This window comes from Columba livia, chromosome 19 (genome assembly GCF_036013475.1).
Source record: "Columba livia isolate bColLiv1 breed racing homer chromosome 19, bColLiv1.pat.W.v2, whole genome shotgun sequence".
Taxonomy (NCBI): domain Eukaryota; kingdom Metazoa; phylum Chordata; class Aves; order Columbiformes; family Columbidae; genus Columba; species Columba livia.
This window is the reverse complement of record NC_088620.1, coordinates 11,528,412-11,548,820: the sequence shown is the minus strand read 5'-3', so window position 1 is coordinate 11,548,820 and position 20,409 is coordinate 11,528,412. Positions and strand designations below refer to the sequence as shown.

General features: G+C 47.0%; 2 long non-coding RNA genes across 2 annotated transcripts; both read left to right on the top strand.

Moving 5' to 3' along the window:
- Window positions 1-237: 237 nt before the first annotated feature.
- On the top strand, window positions 238-4,915 carry LOC135575872 (uncharacterized). Its single transcript, XR_010467232.1, has 2 exons — window positions 238-817; window positions 3,920-4,915. It is a non-coding gene; the product is annotated as an uncharacterized LOC135575872 (long non-coding RNA).
- Window positions 4,916-7,219: 2,304 nt separating this feature from the next.
- LOC135575873 (uncharacterized) lies at window positions 7,220-12,387 on the top strand. The gene is made up of 2 exons (XR_010467233.1): window positions 7,220-7,528; window positions 11,031-12,387. It is a non-coding gene; the product is annotated as an uncharacterized LOC135575873 (long non-coding RNA).
- The last annotated feature ends 8,022 nt before the right edge of the window (window positions 12,388-20,409 follow it).

Here is a 20,409-nt window from a genome sequence, read left to right as displayed (position 1 = left end):
TCCTCAGTCTACATTCCCTCCCCTGGTTATGAAAGTGCACGTGTTACTCGTATTTTGACAATTCATCTGGACGGAAATAAAGCCCCACCTCTCATCATTACTGAGAGCAAGAAGGACAAGATTGAAAGTGTTTCAGGCATTTATATTCTTGAAACTGAAAAAGGTGCACACAAGCAGTTATAAGGAACCGGGTTGATTTAATGCTGCTGCTTGTTTTGCAAGGTGGCCGAAGAGCTCTGCTAGTCTGGAATCCAGCCAGCACGGACAGCTGAGGACACAAAGAACTTCTTCAAAAGAGAAAAACAACCAAATAAAGGTTCCCGCGGGAATGACTGCCCATCTCCAGACTCCTGATATTGCAATAAACAAGCTCTTCAAGGACCATGGAAATTATTGACTACATTGAAAATAGAATGGAGGGAAATCAGCGTGGAAACTCTGTGTGACAGACTGCAATTCCCCCTCCTTTGCAGCACGGCACTTCTCTCTCTTCCTCTGCTATTTGAGGCTAACAGCTTCTTTTGTCTGGCCCAGAGCACCCTGGCTCCTGGGACATTAGAAGAAGGGAGTGCCAAGGCACACTGGGCCGCGCCCAGTGTGGGGGATGTTTGAGGGCTTCAGGGGCACCCACACTCAGTGTGGGGGGTGCAGAGAAGCTTATACAATGCCTACAGTCAGGTCTGATCAGATAACAAAACGGGACTCTCGTCGAGACTCCGCCCATTGCCGCGGGTCTCTTGGAGCACGAGCTTAGCCACTGCCGCCAGGAGAGCCCCCCTCCCCGGGATGGAGACTCCACTTGCCTCGCCGCCACGGTGTAAGTAAAACTTCTCGCAGGATTGCGAGTATATTTTCTTTCCGTGCACATTTGCACAAGTACTATATTCCCTCGCACAATCGTGAGTGGCAGCCGAGAGCCCCTCGCACAATCGCGAGTATATTTTCCTCCCGTGCTTCCACATAAGCACGTGTAGGATTCCGTGCACATTGCACGTGTAAAATAACTCTCGCAGGACTGCGAGCGTATTATAAATTTACTCTCGCGACATCGCGAGTGCACACTTTCCGTACTCACTGCGAGTACGTGTATCTCTATAAAAATAATCCCACACCGTGCTTAGGCAAGTGTGTACTCCTCCGGGACTCGGGGACGGCTCGGGCACTGTTTTGGTGAAGCCACGTGCATGCACTCTGTGGACCTCCTGTTGTATTAGTGGCTGCCCCTCTCAATAATTTCCTCCACTGATATCCGAACCTGTATTTAAGTCACATTCGGAGTGCTAAAACCCTGTGCCTTGCTGGTCTAATAAAAGTTGGTTTTGGACCTTGTGGTCCCTAAAATTGACCTGTGGGTTGCTCTGTGACATTTTTGGCGTAGTCGTGCAGGATATCAGAGAACCAAGAGGAGGCACCGATAACCGCCCCCCTCCCTGAGGACAAGCGAAACACTAAACCTTTCGTATCCTCACAAAGGGAGTCAAAAAACTAGTAAAAGCGGATGGGAACCGGGACCGCCCCACCCGCTTTGTATTTTCTTGCCAATGGTCCAGTGATAAAGAGCCATACATACATATCCCCGTGGGTCCAAGGCGGATAAGTGTGAAATTTCTAATTGACACGGGCGCACAAATCAGTGTTTTGAACAGGCGGCAAGCTGACAAACTTGGGATTAAACCATCAAGGAAAGCCATCAATATAGTGGGGGTAACGGGTGTAGCAGAGAGGTGTCCTTTAGCTCGAACCCACCTTTTGCTGCCTGGGGAAAAGCGGACAACGCCTGTGGAAGTTGCCCTGAGTCCTTATAAGGCAAACATATTGGGATTCGATATTTTGGCAGGTAGATGGTGGTGCTTACCTAATGGAGAGATTTGGAGCTTTGGGAGTCACAGAGCAGAGGTAGCCCGCATTAGAATATTGCCATTTACCTCTGCACCCTTGCAGCCCGAAAGAACTACTGACATTAGGATTTTGCAACTCGCTCCTGCTCTACCCACATCTACAATAACCTGTACTCCCCAATACCCCCTGCCAAATGCAGCAAAACGGGGGATTACGGAGGTTATTAATGATCTTGAAGAAAGACAGATAATTAGCCGCACCCATTCTCCCTATAATTCTCCAGTTTGGCCCGTTCGCAAGCCTGATGGGCGATGGCGCCTAACTATTGATTATAGAAAACTGAATAATAACACAACACCACTAACAGCTGCTGTCCCAAACATAGCCTCGGTGGTGACTGCAATACAAGCAGCAGCCCACCCATGGATGGCTGCTTTGGATGTTAAAGATATGTTCTTCATGATTCCCCTGAGGGAAGAAGACAAGGCCCTTTCCCTCTGTTGAATTCAGTCCTTAAAGGGCTACCCCCCCCCGAGGGGGTGGCACAGAAAGCAACGGTACGAAAATGGTATGCTTATTTAGAGGGAGTTAGCCAATTGTTACCACTTAAGGAGGGTTCTGTAAAGGTTTCAAAGCTTCAACAACCCGTAAATGCTGATCCGGTCCTGTTGAGCCTGCCTTATAAACCCTCTCCAATTAAAGAGGCACCTGAGCTAACCCAGGACTCAGACACACAAGGAGTCTGGTTCACTGATGCATCAGCCCATCGGATAGGGACAAACTGGCAGTACAAGGCAGCAGCATTGGAGATTGCTACTGGAAAAAGAATAACAGAGGAGGGGGAAGGTAGCGCTCAAGTGGGAGAACTGCGTGCTCTCTTATTAGCAGCAGAAGGAGGAGCCTCCACGATTTACACTGATTCCTATGCAACCTATAAGGGTGCAACTGAATGGATATGCCAATGGGAATCTAATCAGTGGGAAGTAAATCGCACCAGAGTGTGGAGAGCTGAAGACTGGCAAAGACTATTAGAAATAGGCAGGTCACGACCTTTGAGTGTGGGCTGGGTAAAAGGACATGCGAAGGATGGAACCCCCGCTGCCAAATGGAATCAACAAGTTGATTTTCTAGCCCAGATCAGACTAGCTGAAAGCACACCAGAGGAGTGGGCACGGTTAGCTGAATGGTTACACCTTAAGCGAGGCCATTCTGGAAAGGCAGATCTTTATTACGAATGCCGATCCCGGGGTTGGCCAGTATCCATGAGAACATGTGAAGCAATTCTTACAGCCTGTCCACAATGCCGGCTCAGACTTAAAGCTGATCACCCAAATCAGGCCCCGGCCCTACATATAAGGCAGGGCAAGACTCTCTGGAGCACGTGGCAAGTTGACTATATCGGGCCACTGAAACCCTCTAATGGAAAGAAATACATCCTGGTGGGGGTAGAGGTAGTATCAGGATTATCAATGGCCACTGCTGTCAAAGCAGCCACTGGAGATCAAACCGTGCAAGCACTGTGTGGGTGGTTTGGTGTCCTACCCACTCCTGAGAATATCCAGAGTGATAATGGCACACACTTCTCAGCTGCTGTGGTTCAGGACTGGGCCAAGGGAGAAGGTATTAAGTGGGTGTTTCATACACCATATTATCCCCAAGCCAATGGGATCGTGGAACGAACCAATGGTTTGATTAAGAAATACGCAGACGTATCACGACCCAACTGGGACAAGCGATTAACACAAGCTGTCTTCCTTGTCAATAACCGCTGGGGAAGCTATGGAAGCCCCAAAATCAGGGCTTTCTGTCCTGAAAAGCCATTGACAGACAGCAACTTGACAACCAACACAGAGGAAGAACAGTCCCCAAAAACACAAGTGGGCCAGCCTGTCATGGTGAAGTTACCGTCTATTGGTATTGTGCCCATGACTCTAGCAAAGCCCAGAGGGTTATATGCCTGGGAAGCCCTTGATGAGAATGGGAAAACCCACCGTATTAGTGCTCGGTGGATAGTTCCCGCCTACTAACTATGAAAGCCCGGTTCCAAAGGGACCGAGATCTGCTTTGTGTTTTCTTGCAGGGCGAAGGAAGATGACAGGGTGGAAGAGAAGTACAGATGCGTGTGACGGGGTGGAATAAGATTCACCTAACACCAGCAAGGGATGGAAGAGCATCCAGATGCCTTGGAAACAACACCAACAATGACAGGGTGGAAGAGGATCCAGCTAACACCACCAAGCCATTCAGAAGGAAGGCAGCCACAGGAATGGAAACACTAACGAACTGTGACTGATGCTGGGACTCAATAATTACCTCGGGCAATTGTTGATTGTTGTAATTACTTCGATTATATTATTGATTGTTATTAATAACTGTTTGCAGGGGTAAGTCAACATATGTCATATGGTGATCCACAGTGGACATTAAGGCTCACTGGCAGAAGTGTCCCCTTTTACTTTGGAGGCAAGAGGTAGCTGTGATACCACTCCAGAGTTCTGTCAGACCATGACTGTAGTCACAGGGTGGGATTGTGACAGACTGCAATTCCCCCTCCTTTGCAGCACGGCACTTCTCTCTCTTCCTCTGCTATTTGAGGCTAACAGCTTCTTTTGTCTGGCCCAGAGCACCCTGGCTCCTGGGACATTAGAAGAAGGGAGTGCCAAGGCACACTGGGCCGCGCCCAGTGTGGGGGATGTTTGAGGGCTTCAGGGGCACCCACACTCAGTGTGGGGGGTGCAGAGAAGCTTATACAATGCCTACAGTCAGGTCTGATCAGATAACAAAACGGGACTCTCGTCGAGACTCCGCCCATTGCCGCGGGTCTCTTGGAGCACGAGCTTAGCCACTGCTGCCACGAGAGCCCCCTCCCCGGGATGGAGACTCCACTTGCCTCGCCGCCACGGTGTAAGTAAAACTTCTCGCAGGATTGCGAGTATATTTTCTTTCCGTGCACATTTGCACAAGTACTTTATTCCCTCGCACAATCGCGAGTGGCGGCCGAGAGCCCCTCGCACAATCGCGAGTATATTTTCCTCCCGTGCTTCCACATAAGCACGTGTAGGATTCCGTGCACATTGCACGTGTAAAATAACTCTCGCAGGACAGCGAGCGTATTGTAAATTTACTCTCGCGACATCGCGAGTGCACACTTTCCGTACTCACTGCGAGTACGTGTATCTCTATAAAAATAATCCCACACCGTGCTTAGGCAAGTGTGTACTCCTCCGGGACTCGGGGACGGCTCGGGCACTGTTTTGGTGAAGCCACGTGCATGCACTCTGTGGACCTCCTGTTGTATTGGTGGCTGCCCCTCTCAATAATTTCCTCCACTGATATCCGAACCTGTATTTAAGTCACATTCGGAGTGCTAAAACCCTGTGCCTTGCTGGTCTAATAAAAGTTGGTTTTGGACCTTGTGGTCCCTAAAATTGACCTGTGGGTTGCTCTGTGACACTCTGTGAAGCCGGACTGCGAGAGGTGGTGACCAGGGTGAAGCTCATGGGATAAAATCACGACAGTTGCGCTGTCAATGCGCTATGAGCAGGGTGTTTAGGGAAACCACTATTGATAGACGTGAGAGATTTGGGCCAATGGTTCTAAACGAAACAGAGTCACAAGAAATTCATTATGGAATTCAGGGTTTGGAGAGTTCCAGAATGTGATGATATGACTATATTTGAATAAATGTTGATTATTTGTTCAAGAATAAATGTAGATTGTTGTTCATGGAAAAGAAGACATCCCCTGAAAATAAGCCCTAATGCATCTCTTGGAGCAAAAATCAATACAAGACCCTGTCTTATTTTTTGACAAATAGGGGTATTATAACCCCTTCCATAGTCCCCACTCTAGCTTCATATTATATTGCATCCAGTTTTATTTTTACAGGTATTTCATACCCTTCCAGTGAAAGGAATATAATTAAAAGAATCACAACCACATCATATATATTTTCTGTTTTGTCCTTCCACTTATCCTATGCAAAGTATAAATTTTGTAGTGGTAGATCAAAAGGTAGAATGTTGATTTCATCAAAAATACCGAAAAAGGTTTCACCCTAGCCTTGCTCATGGCTGTGTTTCCAGCAGAATGCTTCTCTGGATTATTTGTGTGCTTTTGTGCCAGAGAAAAGTCAACAGGGAAGCAGAAATCACACCCTACCCTGACCCTTTCAGCTGAACTACAGCCGGTCCCGCTTGCCCCCTTACAGGTGTTTTTGCCGTGGCCCTGAGCGCTGGCTGCACAAGAGCTGAGCCCCGCGGGAGCCAGGGGCCACTCCCAACATCATTCTGTTGCTTTGCTCTCCACAAAGAAGGTGAGAGGAGCCGGGACACACGGAGCTCTGTGCAGAGCACACGTGTGCCTCAGCACCCGCTTTGGCTGCGTACTTGCTCCTGCCCCACGCTGGCTGCTGTGGACCTGCCCGTATGGGCCCAGTGTGGGCAGGAGGGCGTCCTGTCCTTTCCCTGCTCGGGGAGACAGACGCCAGCTTCACCCACCGAATTCTACTGCGTGAACTGCATCTGTGGAGGGCTGAACCTCATTACAACCAAATGCTTCCTAAGACTGGTCATTAAGCTTTTCATAGAGCAACATACTTCTTACCATCAATGGCTACACTTTTGTCTGACACCCAGAAGCAAGTGTTCTAGTGCGCATTATTTGCCTCAGTTCCTGTGCTAGCTGGGATGGATGAGGAGCTAAATAAAGAGAGGAGCAGAAAAGCCCATCTCATCAACAGGTGGCTTAAGGATTGGTGTCACCATCAAAATTTTGGGTTTTTTGACCACGGGGCAAGCTCCGTGGTACCTAGTCTCCTCAAATCAGATGGGCTTCAACCTTCTAGGGAGAGCAAGAGGACTATAGCCCATAAGTTTGCAGGGCTGATCAGGAGGGCTTTAAACTAGGTTTGAAGGGGGAAGGGATTGAAACCGGGCTATCCAAAGATCAGCCTAAGGATGGAAAGCCCGAATAAGAGGGAAATCAGCAGCCCAATTGAAGTGCGTGTACACTAATGCACGCAGTATGGGCAACAAACAAGAGGAGCTGGAAGCCATCGTGCAGCAGGAAAGCTATGACATAGTTGCCATCACAGAAACATGGTGGGATGACTCATATGACTGCAGTGCTGCTATGTGTGGCTACAAGCTCTTCAGAAAAGACAGGCAGGGTAGGAGAGGTGGAGGGGTGGCTTTATATGTTAGAGAGTCACTCGACTCTGTTAAACTTGAGGTCAGCAGTGACAAGGTTGAGTGCCTATGGACCAGAATTAGGGGGAAGTCCAACAAGGCTGACATCCTCGTGGGTGACCGCCTGTGACAGACTGCAATTCCCCCTCCTTTGCAGCACGGCACTTCTCCCTCTTCCTCTGCTGTTTGAGGCTAACAGCTTCTTTTGTTTGGCCCAGAGCACCCTGGCTCCTGGGACATTAGAAGAAGGGAGTGCCAAGGCACACTGGGCCGCGCCCAGTGTGGGGGATGTTTGAGGGCTTCAGGGGCACCCACACTCAGTGTGGGGGGTGCAGAGAAGCTTATACAATGCCTACAGTCAGGTCTGATCAGATAACAAAACGGGACTCTCGTCGAGACTCCGCCCATTGCCGCGGGTCTCTTGGAGCACGAGCTTAGCCACTGCCGCCACGAGAACCCCCTCCCCGGAATGGAGACTCCGCTTGCCTCGCCGCCACGGTGTAAGTAAACCTTCTCGCAGGATTGCGAGTATATTTTCTTTCCGTGCACACTTGCACAAGTACTTTATTTCCTCGCACAATCGCGAGTGGCCGCCGAGAGCCCCTCGCACAATCGCGAGTATATTTTCCTCCCGTGCTTCCACATAAGCACGTGTAGGATTCCGTGCACATTTGCACGTGTGAAATAACTCTCGCAGGACTGCGAGCGTATTATAAATTTACTCTCGCGACATCGCGAGTGCACACTTTCCGTACTCACTGCGAGTACGTGTATCTCTATAAAAATAATCCCACACCGTGCTTAGGCAAGTGTGTACTCCTCCGGGACTCGGGGACGGCTCCGGCACTGTTTTGGTGAAGCCACGTGCATGCACTCTGTGGACCTCCTGTTGTATTAGTGGCTGCCCCTCTCAATAATTTCCTCCACTGATATCCGAACCTGTATTTAAGTCACATTCGGAGTGCTAAAACCCTGTGCCTCGCTGGTCTAATAAAAGTTGGTTTTGGACCTTGTGGTCCCTAAAATTGACCTGTGGGTTGCTCTGTGACATTTCTGGCGTAGTCGGCAGGATATCAGAGATGGAGGAATTATTTGGAGGGTTGAGTAATATCTCTGCAGTAATCTGTGGCCTTGTAGTTATAGGGTCTGCGGTGTGTGCCAGTTTGAGTGTTTACTTAAAGGTAACACAGGATCTGTGTAAACTTAAGGACCGAATGGAGGAAAACCTTTCACGGGAGAGTGAACGATTTGACTCTTTAAGGCAGGATTTTTCGTGGCAAAACAAACAGTTTGATTCTTTAAAGCAAAGCCTTTCGTGGCAGAGTGAGCAGTCTGACTTTCTTAAGCAGGACTTTGCGCAGCAGAGCGAAAAGTTTGACTCTTTGAAACAAAACCTTTTGCGGCAAAGCGAACAGTTTGAGTCTTTTATTCAGGACTTTTCGCGGCAAAGCATACGGTCAGATTATTTAGAACAGCGGTTTGGCTTGTTAGAACAGAAACTTGGTTTTTTGGAACAGAAACTTGAGTTTTTGTTATTTAATATAAGAACCGCCTCTAGTGTCTCCCCCATTCAGGCATGCGCCTCAGCCCCCCCGCTTCTCGACAAAGGTACTGATTTTGAAAACAGTGTTGATGTGTGGGGGGTAGAAACAAAGGACGTGCGTCCTCTTATTAGAACTGAGACACATGCGGATGGACGAGGCAGAAATCCACGCACGGCTACCCATAGCACGCCATATTCAGGACTGGAGCTAGGGGATTTACAAACTAGATTCTCACGGAAGCCGGGCGAAACAGAGACTGAATATCTTTGGCGCGTTTCGCTTACTGGGGGTGACAGAATATTATTGAGTAAGGATGAGGCCACAGGTTTCTGGGGCCCAGGGGTATTTTTAAGTGATGGTCCAGATGGTGATCAGTCCATTACATCTCGTGTCGCTTACTGGGCTGGTGGTATAGACCCCAGGGAACGTGGGGAGCCAGTGGCAATTGTTATAAAAGGTTTATCAGATCTTGCCGAGGGAGTTCAAAAGGCGGCTTGTATACAAGCAATGTATGAAAGAGGCCGGCAGTCTCCCCCTATGGCGGCGCCGGTGGATCCGGTCCACCTTCGGCTGCTTATTAAAGGACTACCGGATGCCTTAAAAATATATGTCCAGTCCCTTAAGGAAAAAATTCAGGGGGCTATTGATCGTAATAAGCAAAATCCCCGAAGTCCTCCTGAACATGTATTAACCTGGGCGGAAATTTTACACAATGTGGTTACACATGGGCGCGAGATGGGGTGGGTAGACCCGAGCGGCAGCCCGTGTAGAAGCCGGACGGTCCGGAAGATGAGCCGAGCCGAGCCTCTTCAGGGACCGCCCCCCACTAGGCCGCCCCCCCCATCACAGAAACCGGAGCGTTTTTCAAATCAGAGTAGCAGCTTGCAGCGGGGCGACCTGTGGCGCCGCGCAGCCGCTTTGGGAGTGCCCCGAACACTGCTACATAAGCTTTCCACTGAGCATTTACAGGAGCTAGTGGAATATTTAGAGGGAAGATCAGAGAACCAAGAGGAGGCACCGGTAACCGCCCCCCTCCCTGAGGACAAGCGAAACACTAATCCGTTCGTATCCTCACAAAGGGAGTCAAAAAACTAGTAAAAGCGGATGGGAACCGGGACCGCCCCACCCGCTCTGTATTCTCTTGCCAATGGTCCAGTGATAAAAAACCATACATACATATCCCCGTTGGTCCAAGGCGGATAAGTGTGAGATTTCTAATTGACACGGGCGCACAAATCAGTGTTTTGAACAGGCGGCAAGCTGACAAACTTGGGATTAAACCATCAAGGAAAGCCATCAATATAGTGGGGGTAACGGGTGTAGCAGAGAGGTGTCCTTTAGCTCGAACCCACCTTTTGCTGCCTGGGGAAAAGCGGACAACGCCTGTGGAAGTTGCCCTGAGCCCTTATAAGGCGAACATATTGGGATTTGATATTTTGGCAGGTAGACGGTGGTGCTTACCTAATGGAGAGATTTGGAGCTTTGGGAGTCACAGAGCAGAGGTAGCCCGTATTAGAATATTGCCATTTACCTCTGCACCCTTGCAGCCCGAAAGAACCACTGACATTAGGATTTTGCAACTTGCTCCTGCTCCACCCACATCTACAATAACCTGTACCCCACGATACCCCCTGCCAAAAGCAGCAAAACGGGGCACTACGGAGGTTATTAGTGATCTTGAAGAAAGACAAACAATTAGCCGCGGTGTCCAGACGGCCCCCTCCCCGTACCGGCAACTCGGGCGGTCCGGCATAGCAAAGCCCCACCCCGTGAGTGCCGGCCTCTGCCCCGGGACTGGCGGCGCGAGACGGAGCAGCCTGAGAGAGCTGCTAGAAACACATGTCCAGTACGGGCATAACCCGAGAAACGGAGGCAAAACCTCCCCCCGTAAAACTTCTGTCGCCTCCCGGCTGGCCGCCCCCCCCCCGCCACCATTCCTGGCATCCAAGTCCTGGTGGTGTGGGGCGGGGCAGCCCGGCCTCGCGAGCGCTGGCAGGCAACCACCTTCCCCGGGTTGGCCGCCTCCCCCCGGCTCGCTGCGGGCGGGAGCGCCCCCCCCCACTCTTGCGAACTGGAAAAGAAAAAAAAAGGGAAAAAAAAGCCGAGGCTTGGGACCAGTGACCCCGCCCCGGCTCAGTGCTCTCTGAGGGTCAGAAGCAGCTCCCATTAGGACCCGGCAATGTGCCTCAACACTGCTGCTTACTGAAAGTAGCTGCTAATATTACTTGCTATCAAAAAAAATTTACTGGCACTCCACTGCAGCTAAATGGGGCATTATGGAGGTCATTAACGATTTTGATAAAGAGTCAATAACAGGAAACCACTCGATAAAGACCCACCCCCAGAACAAAAGGTCCAAGAGATATTTTCTGCTCAGAACCTTCTGAGCTAGTTCAACATGTTAACTATGAAAGCCCGGTTCCAAAGGGACCGAGGTCTGTTTTGTGTTTTCTTGCAGGGCGAAGGAAGATGACAGGGTGGAAGAGAAGTACAGATGCGTGTGACGGGGTGGAATAAGATTCACCTAACACCAGCAAGGGATGGAAGAGCATCCAGATGCCTTGGAAACAACACCAACAATGACAGGGTGGAAGAGGATCCAGCTAACACCACCAAGCCATTCAGAAGGAAGGCAGCCACAGGAATGGAAACACTAACGAACTGTGACTGATGCTGGGACTCAATAATTACCTTGGGCAATTGTTGATTGTTGTAATTACTTCAATTCTATTTTTGATTGTTATTAATAACTGTTTGGAGGGGTAAGTCAACATATGTTATATGGTGATCCACAGTGGACATTAAGGCTCACTGGCAGAAGTGTCCTCTTTTTACTTTGGAGGCAAGAGGTAACTGTCATAGCACTCCAGAGTTCTGTCAGACCATGACTGTAGTCACAGGGTGGGATTGTGACAGACTGCAATTCCCCCTCCTTTGCAGCACGGCACTTCTCTCTCTCTTCCTCTGCTATTTGAGGCTAACAGCTTCTTTTGTTTGGCCCAGAGCACCCTGGCTCCTGGGACATTAGAAGAAGGGAGTGCCAAGGCACACTGGGCCGCGCCCAGTGTGGGGGATGTTTGAGGGCTTCAGGGGCACCCACACTCAGTGTGGGGGGTGCAGAGAAGCTTATACAATGCCTACAGTCAGGTCTGATCAGATAACAAAACGGGACTCTCGTCGAGACTCCGCCCATTGCCGCGGGTCTCTTGGAGCACGAGCTTAGCCACTGCCGCCAGGAGAGCCCCCCTCCCCGGGATGGAGACTCCGCTTGCCTCGCCGCCACGGTGTAAGTAAACCTTCTCGCAGGATTGCGAGTATATCTTCTTTCCGTGCACATTTGCACAAGTACTTTATTTCCTCGCACAATCGCGAGTGGCCGCCGAGAGCCCCTCGCACAATCGCGAGTATATTTTCCTCCCGTGCTTCCACATAAGCACGTGTAGGATTCCGTGCACATTTGCACGTGTGAAATAACTCTCGCAGGACTGCGAGCGTATTATAAATTTACTCTCGCGACATCGCGAGTGCACACTTTCCGTACTCACTGCGAGTACGTGTATCTCTATAAAAATAATCCCACACCGTGCTTAGGCAAGTGTGTACTCCTCCGGGACTCGGGGACGGCTCCGGCACTGTTTTGGTGAAGCCACGTGCATGCACTCTGTGGACCTCCTGTTGTATTAGTGGCTGCCCCTCTCAATAATTTCCTCCACTGATATCCGAACCTGTATTTAAGTCACATTCGGAGTGCTAAAACCCTGTGCCTCGCTGGTCTAATAAAAGTTGGTTTTGGACCTTGTGGTCCCTAAAATTGACCTGTGGGTTGCTCTGTGACACCGCCCAACCAGGACGATGAAGGAGATGAATTATTCTACAAGCAGCTGGCAGATGTCTCAAAATCAACGGCCCTTGTTCTTGTGGGTGACTTTAACCTGCCGGATATCTGCTGGGAGCTCAATACTGCACAGAAGAGGCAGTCTAGGAAGTTCCTAGAGTGTATAGAGGACAATTTCCTTCATCAGCTGGTAAATGAGCCCATCAGGGGCAAGACCCCGCTAGACCTACTGTTTACAAACAGGGAAGGGCTGGTGGGAGATGTAGTGGTTGGAGGCCGCCTGGGGCATAGCGACCATGAAATAATAGACTTTTCAATACTCAGAGATGCAGGGAGAACCATTAACAAAACCTCTACGCTGGACTTCCGGAGGGCAGACTTTTGCCTATTCAGAAGTCTAGTTCAGAGCATACCCTGGGAAACAATGCTTGAAAACAAGGGGGCCCAGGAGGGTTGGACATGATTCAAGCAGGTGGTTTTGAGTGCACAGGAACAGGCTATACCAGTGTGCCGAAAGGCTAGCCAGCGGGGGAGACAACCGGCTTGGCTAAACAGGGAGATTCTGAATGAAATCAGAAATAAAAAGAGACTTTACTGACTGTGGAGAAAAGGGCTGGTTACTTATGAAGAATTTATGGCAATAGCTAGATCATGCAGAAAAAAAATCAGGGAAACAAAAGTGCAATTTGAAGTTAATTTGGCCAATTCTGCCAGGGATAATAAAAAGTCCTTCTTCAAATACGTTAATAACAAAAGGAGGGGCAAGGAAAACCTCCATTCTCTGTTGGACTCTGAAGGAAATATAGTTAACAAAGATGAGGAGAAAGCTGAGGTACTTAATACCTACTTTGCCTCAGTTTTTACCAGTAAGACAGGTGGCCCACAGGACAACTCATCTCTGGAGGTGGTTGACAGAGATAGGAAGCCAAATAGGCCCCTTGTATTCCAGGAGGAAATAGTTGGGGATTTACTGAGCCATCTGGATCCTCACAAGTCTATGGGACCAGATGAGATCCATCCTAGGGTGATGAGGGAGCTAGCAAAAGAACTTGCCAAGCCGCTCTCCATCATCTTCCAGCAGTCCTGGCTCACTGGGGAGGTCCCATATGATTGGAAATTGGCCAATGTTACCCCAGTCCACAAAAAGGGCTGCAGAGCTGACCCTGGCAACTCCAGGCCTGTCAGCCTGACCTCGGTGCCTGGCAGGGTTATGGAGCAGATCATCCTGAATGGAATCACACAGCACCTTCAGGATGGACAAGGGATCAGACCCAGCCAGCATGGGTTTAGGAGGGGCAGGTCCTGTCTGACCAACCTGATCTCCTTTTATGATCAGGTGACTCACCTGGTGGATGAGGGGAAAGCTGTGGATGTGGTCTATCTGGACTTCAGCAAGGCCTTTGACACTGTCTCCCATAATATACTCTTGCAAAAGCTGGTAGCCCATGGCTTGGACAAGTGTACTCTACGCTGGGTTAAGAACTGGCTGGAGGGCCGGTGCCGAGAGAAAAATTCCATCAGAGTTCCAAACCCGAGCGGACGGAGGAAGGAATGCGGTCGACCCAATATGAGTGATAAGCATACCTCAACTTTATTGCCCGAGATAGCGTGCATTTATACCAAATACCATAATTATGCATACTTGTCTCTATCTAATAGGCTAAGCACATTTACTTACTCCACCTACTTGGGTTTAGCTAGCTATGCGCATCCCACATTCTTCTGACTCTTATCTCTTCAAAAATATCCTAACCCTGCCTTAGTTAGTACTTTTCCGTTCCCCCCTTTCCCACGGCCTAATAGACAAGTTAACTAAGGCTTACTTATGTCAACTAAAATGGGCTCTGCTCGTACAGTTGCTTGGTGGACTCATGTCCGTGCTCCTTGAGCCAATCCCCGACATCTCCCCCCTTTTCTTTTTTTAATGAGCAGAGCCTGCCCAAGTGTCTGCTCTAAAATCTTCTTAATACATGATATAGCACAACTCAAGGATATTAATGCAACTACTACTATGATTAAGAGAGCCAGAGCACTCTGCAAAAGCCCTTTTACCCATCCTCCTAGTCCAAACCAGTTCGTGAGGCCCTCTAAGCCAAAGAGGGCCACATCCTCTCTGATCTTCTGTGAATGGTCCGTAAGTTGTTTAATCTCCTCGTGGATGGATCTCGACTTATTCTGTAAATCCATACAGCACATTCCGTCAAATTCCTCACATCCATGGCCATGGGCTAATAACAAAAGTCTCCTGTGACTGTATTCTGCAGTGTAGCATGTCTTACAGAATCTACATCTAACAAAAGTCCACTTAAAGCCTTAGAAGTTCTGTTTATTTGCTTAACTAGCCAGCATCCTAACTTTTCTAAAGTATTTAAAGCTTTAATTGTGCCAACACTAGATACAAGAGATCCTAAAACCCTTACCCTGATCCTCAATAATCTACATTATCATCACATTTTGACTCATATACACGCAAAAAGTGTTTTTCTCGTCTTGCTCTTTTGTGATCTATTATCATAGATACATTGGGCGTTAAGAGAGTTAATAGTCCAAAATACACAGTCCTCCAACAGCGTTAGAAGGAATTCCTGGTCAGGCTCTATCTTCACAGATCAAGAATACACCATACAGGAGGTTTTAGGGTTGCTGTCAATGACATCCCTTGCATTCTTCTGTGAAGCATTACACCGTCGAGTTTCATTTCTGTAGTCACCAAGGGTAGCATTAACATTTTGTAGTTTTGTCCATTCATGTTCTTGTATACTGTTCTGACACTTTTCACAAACCGGCTGAATACAAGCATCCATGGGCATAGATGCCAGCAATTCCAGTTCCTGTGGTTCGATGTCTGCTTCCAGGTGGCAATTAATCCAAAGTGCCGTGTTAGTATTATTACAGTTCGTTGCAATGCCTCTGCATCAACCACTATTTGAAACAGTCATGTGATGCTGCTGTAGTCATCAAGGAAGACACCAACCAAGCATGTGTGGAACGTTTTTTCCAGAGACATCGTAGTTAGGCATATAGATGGTCAGTCATGTTGGCTAAAGTAATCCACATGTTAGTCTTTGTCTGTGCAGGCATCCAAAACACAGCAGCTGCAACAATCATTGTCAGGAAGATAACACAGGTTTCACGTTTCATGCTGGCAACCATTGCAGCTCTTGATCTGTAAAAACATAAGCATAACCTCTCCCCCAGGTTATCAATTGGTGTGGCCTTTTCCATTGAACGTTAACTAGTGATTTGACCATAACTAATGCAGGTTCTTTCTGATTTAGCATGGTTTTGGGTCATAGTTACAAAGTGTTTCATCACAGGGCAAATTTAGGCTGTACCACTTAGATACAAGTGATTCATCACATACAATCCTTTTGACAATTCCCCTTTTTGTTTAAAAAACAAAACAAAACAAAACAAACAAAACAAAACAAAAACACAGTTCAGAATCAGATACGTGTGTTGGATCTTGACTACGTACTCAAAATCGCAAATCAAATTCAGAGGTTCCTTAAATTTCGCAAATGGTACATATATGACAAAAGGATCATGGCCTTAAATTCATTCCCTGCATTTTCTTGATCAGAGTGACAATTGGTATATTAGTCTGTTAGCATTCTCATCATACTGTCCCACAATAGCCACAGGTTGTTTCATAGACAAATCTGTAAGTCCAATCAAATGCAGTCATCCTGTAAAGTTGTCATAAATTCATTCCTCAAAGCTTCTAACTCCATTTTGGCTGTCATATTTATTGGATATTGTTTTCCCTTACCGGATTGAAGTCCTGTTTCAGATCTATCAGTGTAGTATTTGCTTTATCAAAAACATTGGCTGTTAATACTAGTGGAAATACAGCATTCAAAAGTTCCTTGAAGATTTCTCACTTGCACAAGCAGATCTGCACCATCCAAGCACCTTCTTGTAGGATATGCAACTAAACAGAATTCTCAGAAAACGTTATTTGAGCTTACAATTTACTTAACAAATCCTGACCCAAGAGAGGTATAGGACTTTTAGGGAAATACAAGAATTCATGTATTAAAACTTTGTTCCAAATCTGGCATTCCGTTTGTCTCAAAAAACGGCCTTTCTTTCGTTGTCTCTAGCATGGTGAATTTACTAAGAAGTCTCGTACAATTAATTACCATAGGATAAGTCCATCAACAAATTTTTGGTTTAATTGTCCAGTTTCATTAGAACTACGGGTCTGCTCAGGATGCCTTTAAACTTCACCCTCGGACGGCTCCATTCAGTATTACATCGCTGCAGTGGGGGGAGAGAGAACCCCCCTTTCACTGCTTTAAAAGCAGGCAGCCAGGTTTTTCCAGTTGTTTTTTCTTTCTGTGCAGTGTAGATATAACCAAGGTCATGCAGCTGGCACACTGGCTGGTACGAAGTAGGAGGCTCTGGGAAACTTCTCAGTTACAATGAGCTGCACATAGGCCTGGGATATTTTGCTCTTTTGTTTTCCCATTTCATTCCAGCCATAATACACTTTATATGCAATTTCAAGTAGCTCAGCAATAGTCACATTCCTTAGCTTCATTTACCTTTTACAATTTAGAGTATAAACCAGTATAATAAACATAAATCCATTATTCTATTTTCCTAGATCCAAATCAGTTCACATTCCAGCAACCTTTAAATACAACTTCATAACTTCATACAATACCCCAAGTTCACATCTATCATAGTATTTTAACAATTTAAATGCTTTTCTAACAATATAAGCGATTACTTTAATGTGTAAGGATGCATCCTAAGGGGGAGCAAGGTGGAATTTTAGCAGTGGAACCGGTTCCCATTGTAATTATCTCCCCAAACAAGATTCTTTTGGTACCGAATATGAATATGCAAACTAAAATACTGAGCTCAGATACGAGAACCATATACCAAGTTCAAATAAGCAGATGGATCACACTTACACCAATTTAAGACAATATTTCAATGTTTTGCATTGCACCTTGAACCGCTTACTGCTCAGCCAGGTGGAGATACCTCTGGGTCTCCCTGACAAAATGGGTCAGTGCGCGCTGGAGGCCCATTTGGCATCCGCCCCCCCCCCGCAGCAAGCTGGACTGGGCAAGGCCTTTTATTAGTGTCTCATCTGGTGTGCTACAACTGTTATTCTAAAACCATGATTCTTCACTTGATGTGCATACAAAAAGGCCAAATTTAGTGCACCGAGATGAGAGACAGCCTGTCACAGAGTTGCGCAAGTCTGGATATTGGAATAAAGCTAGTACGCTAGAAAAAAAAAAAATATAACAGCTACTACACATAAAATCTTAACATCACATTCACGCAGTAAGGAACTAAATTACTCATGATCTTTTGTACTATCACAAAACGCACCTTTTGAGTCAACCAATTTTCATGAATCTCTGTGAACCTACTGTACCATATAACAAAGACCTACCAAAATTGCAACATGCTTAAACAGATACCCACAAAGAAAACAGGCTAATAAGGAAAACATTGTGCAGACTTCGGCAAGTTTACTGTGACCTGTGTGTTATCAATTAACTCTCTCTCAGCTGTCTGAAATGATTTAATGATCTCTTGTAGGGATTTATTTTGTCTTACTCTTCTCGCCCTAAAAACAACATTAATTGCAATAAGGTGTTATACTTCAAGATTCTATTCCCCGGACACTTTTCCCAATCATTTAACTTATACAGCAGCCACCATTAATTACAATATTTTACAAGATCTTCTTTCCTCATATTTCCAAGTGCTTTCCTATGTTTTGAAACACCTCCCAATACCGATTTTTTATGAACACGACTGAAAACAGTAATTTCTGACCCCATGGAAAAGCACAGGGCTGCTTGCAGCGTGAGTGGGAAAAGTGGAGAGAAAGTTTTACGGTGCACTTATACCACAAAGAAACAATTCTAACAACAACCAGTAAAACAATTAACTCACATTCCTGACAAGCTGCTTGACTTTCAGAGAGGCAATAAACAGCAGCACATAATATGCACTGTAAAACTCGCAAATAACATGTTGATAGCAAACTTTAGCATTCTCTACTGCCAATTCCAAAACCAGTGCTTCCTTAACTTCTAAGTTTTATACCCTGAGTCCCCAGGAGCACCCCCTTTCCCGTCACGATTATCATGACCACATTGCCGACTGTCAGATTCACTTGCTGTTAATTGATCTAATCTGTCACACAGTTCTGTTGTCCAGTTCTATTTTCAGTGACTTCTTCTGTTCTCTTGTGGAAGTTAGAGGGTTAAAATGCATCAGGCTGCAACGCTGCAAAAATTCCGGCAGCAGCAGACCGTTCAAGCTTCCATGTAGTTACTAATGATTTAGCTTCTGTATCTCCATTGCTGACTTTATCCCATAATTTCTGCTCTATACTGTCCCAAAGTTCAAGTTTTGAGTCACTAATGCTCGTAACAGTCTTTTCAGGTTTTAATTGCTTCACTGTAGTATTTATCAGTTTCCAGATGGTTACAAGGCCGAGAATATATTTTTCATGGTGACTAATTGCCTTCCACAACACAGTTCCCATCTTTTTCCAAGTCTCTATTTGAAAAACTCCTGACAGGTCAGCAGGATACCTATTGCCTCTGCACCAAGTTAATAGTCTTTTAAGGTTCTTCGCTGATAACGCAGATATGCCCGTTTCCATCGGCGGAGCGGAAGGCTCCATTTTGCCGAGTTTCTGTGAAGCTACCGCGGCTAAATTCTTTTTCACTTTATGACGCTTAATATTATTAATTACTTCCCTCCACAGTTTCATCAGTTTCTTAGCTGTTTTATCCTCGTCTATGACCATATCCCACAACACGTCCCCCAATTTCCTCCACTCTCCTTCATCAAACAATAAATCAGGATCCTGAAAACACCCCTTAGTTTTCCCCGTTGCTACTAGACCAGCTAGCTGTTTAACGCAACTATAATCAAACCCCCGCTTTTCTAAAAAGCTTTGTAATAAATCTAGGGCTACTTCTAAATCCATTTCTCTGTTATTCATCATTTTAACCCGTTTCTCCGTTATTCATCACTTTTAATCCGTTTCTCTGTTATCTATCACTTTTAATCCGTTTCTCTGTTATCTATCACTTTTAATCCGTTTCTCTGTTATGTATCACTTTTAATCCGTTTCTCTGTTATCTATCTCTCCGTTATTCATCATTTTTAATCTATTTCTCCGTTATTCATCATTATAGTACGGTACCTCTTGCTAAATTAAGAGACCTCTTGCAGCCCTTGTTTCCTGTAGCCCAGCACTGGCGAACTTCAGTCGGTTCAGGCTTCGGAGATGACACACCGCAGCACAGTGTTCGGTCGCTCTTGCCCGCCGGTCGCTGCTCTCCCGGCGCCTTTTGCTTCTATCCGCCGCTTCGGATCGCCGGTTCGGGCGCCAATTGCCGAGAGAAAAATTCCATCAGAGTTCCAAACCCGAGCGGACGGAGGAAGGAATGCGGTCGACCCAATATGAGTGATAAGCATACCTCAACTTTATTGCCCGAGATAGCGTGCATTTATACCAAATGCCATAATTATGCATACTTGTCTCTATCTAATAGGCTAAGCACATTTACTTACTCCACCTACTTGGGTTTAGCTAGCTATGCGCATCCCACATTCTTCTGACTCTTATCTCTTCAAAAATATCCTAACCCTGCCTTAGTTAGTACTTTTCCGTTCCCCCCTTTCCCACGGCCTAATAGACAAGCAAACTAAGGCCTACTTATGTCAACTAAAATGGGCTCTGCTCGTACAGTTGGTTGGTGGACTCATGTCTGTGCTCCTTGAGCCAATCCCAGACAGGCCGGGCCCAGAGAGTGCTGGTGAATGGGGCTGCATCCAGCTGGCGGCCAGTCACTAATGGTGTCCCCAGGGGTCAGTGTTGGGTGCAGTCCTGTTTAACATCTTTATTGACGATTTAGATGAGGGGATTGAGACCATCATCAGCAAATTTGCTGATGACACCAAGTTGGGAGGGAGTGTGGACCTGCTGGAAGGCAGGAGGGCTCTGCAG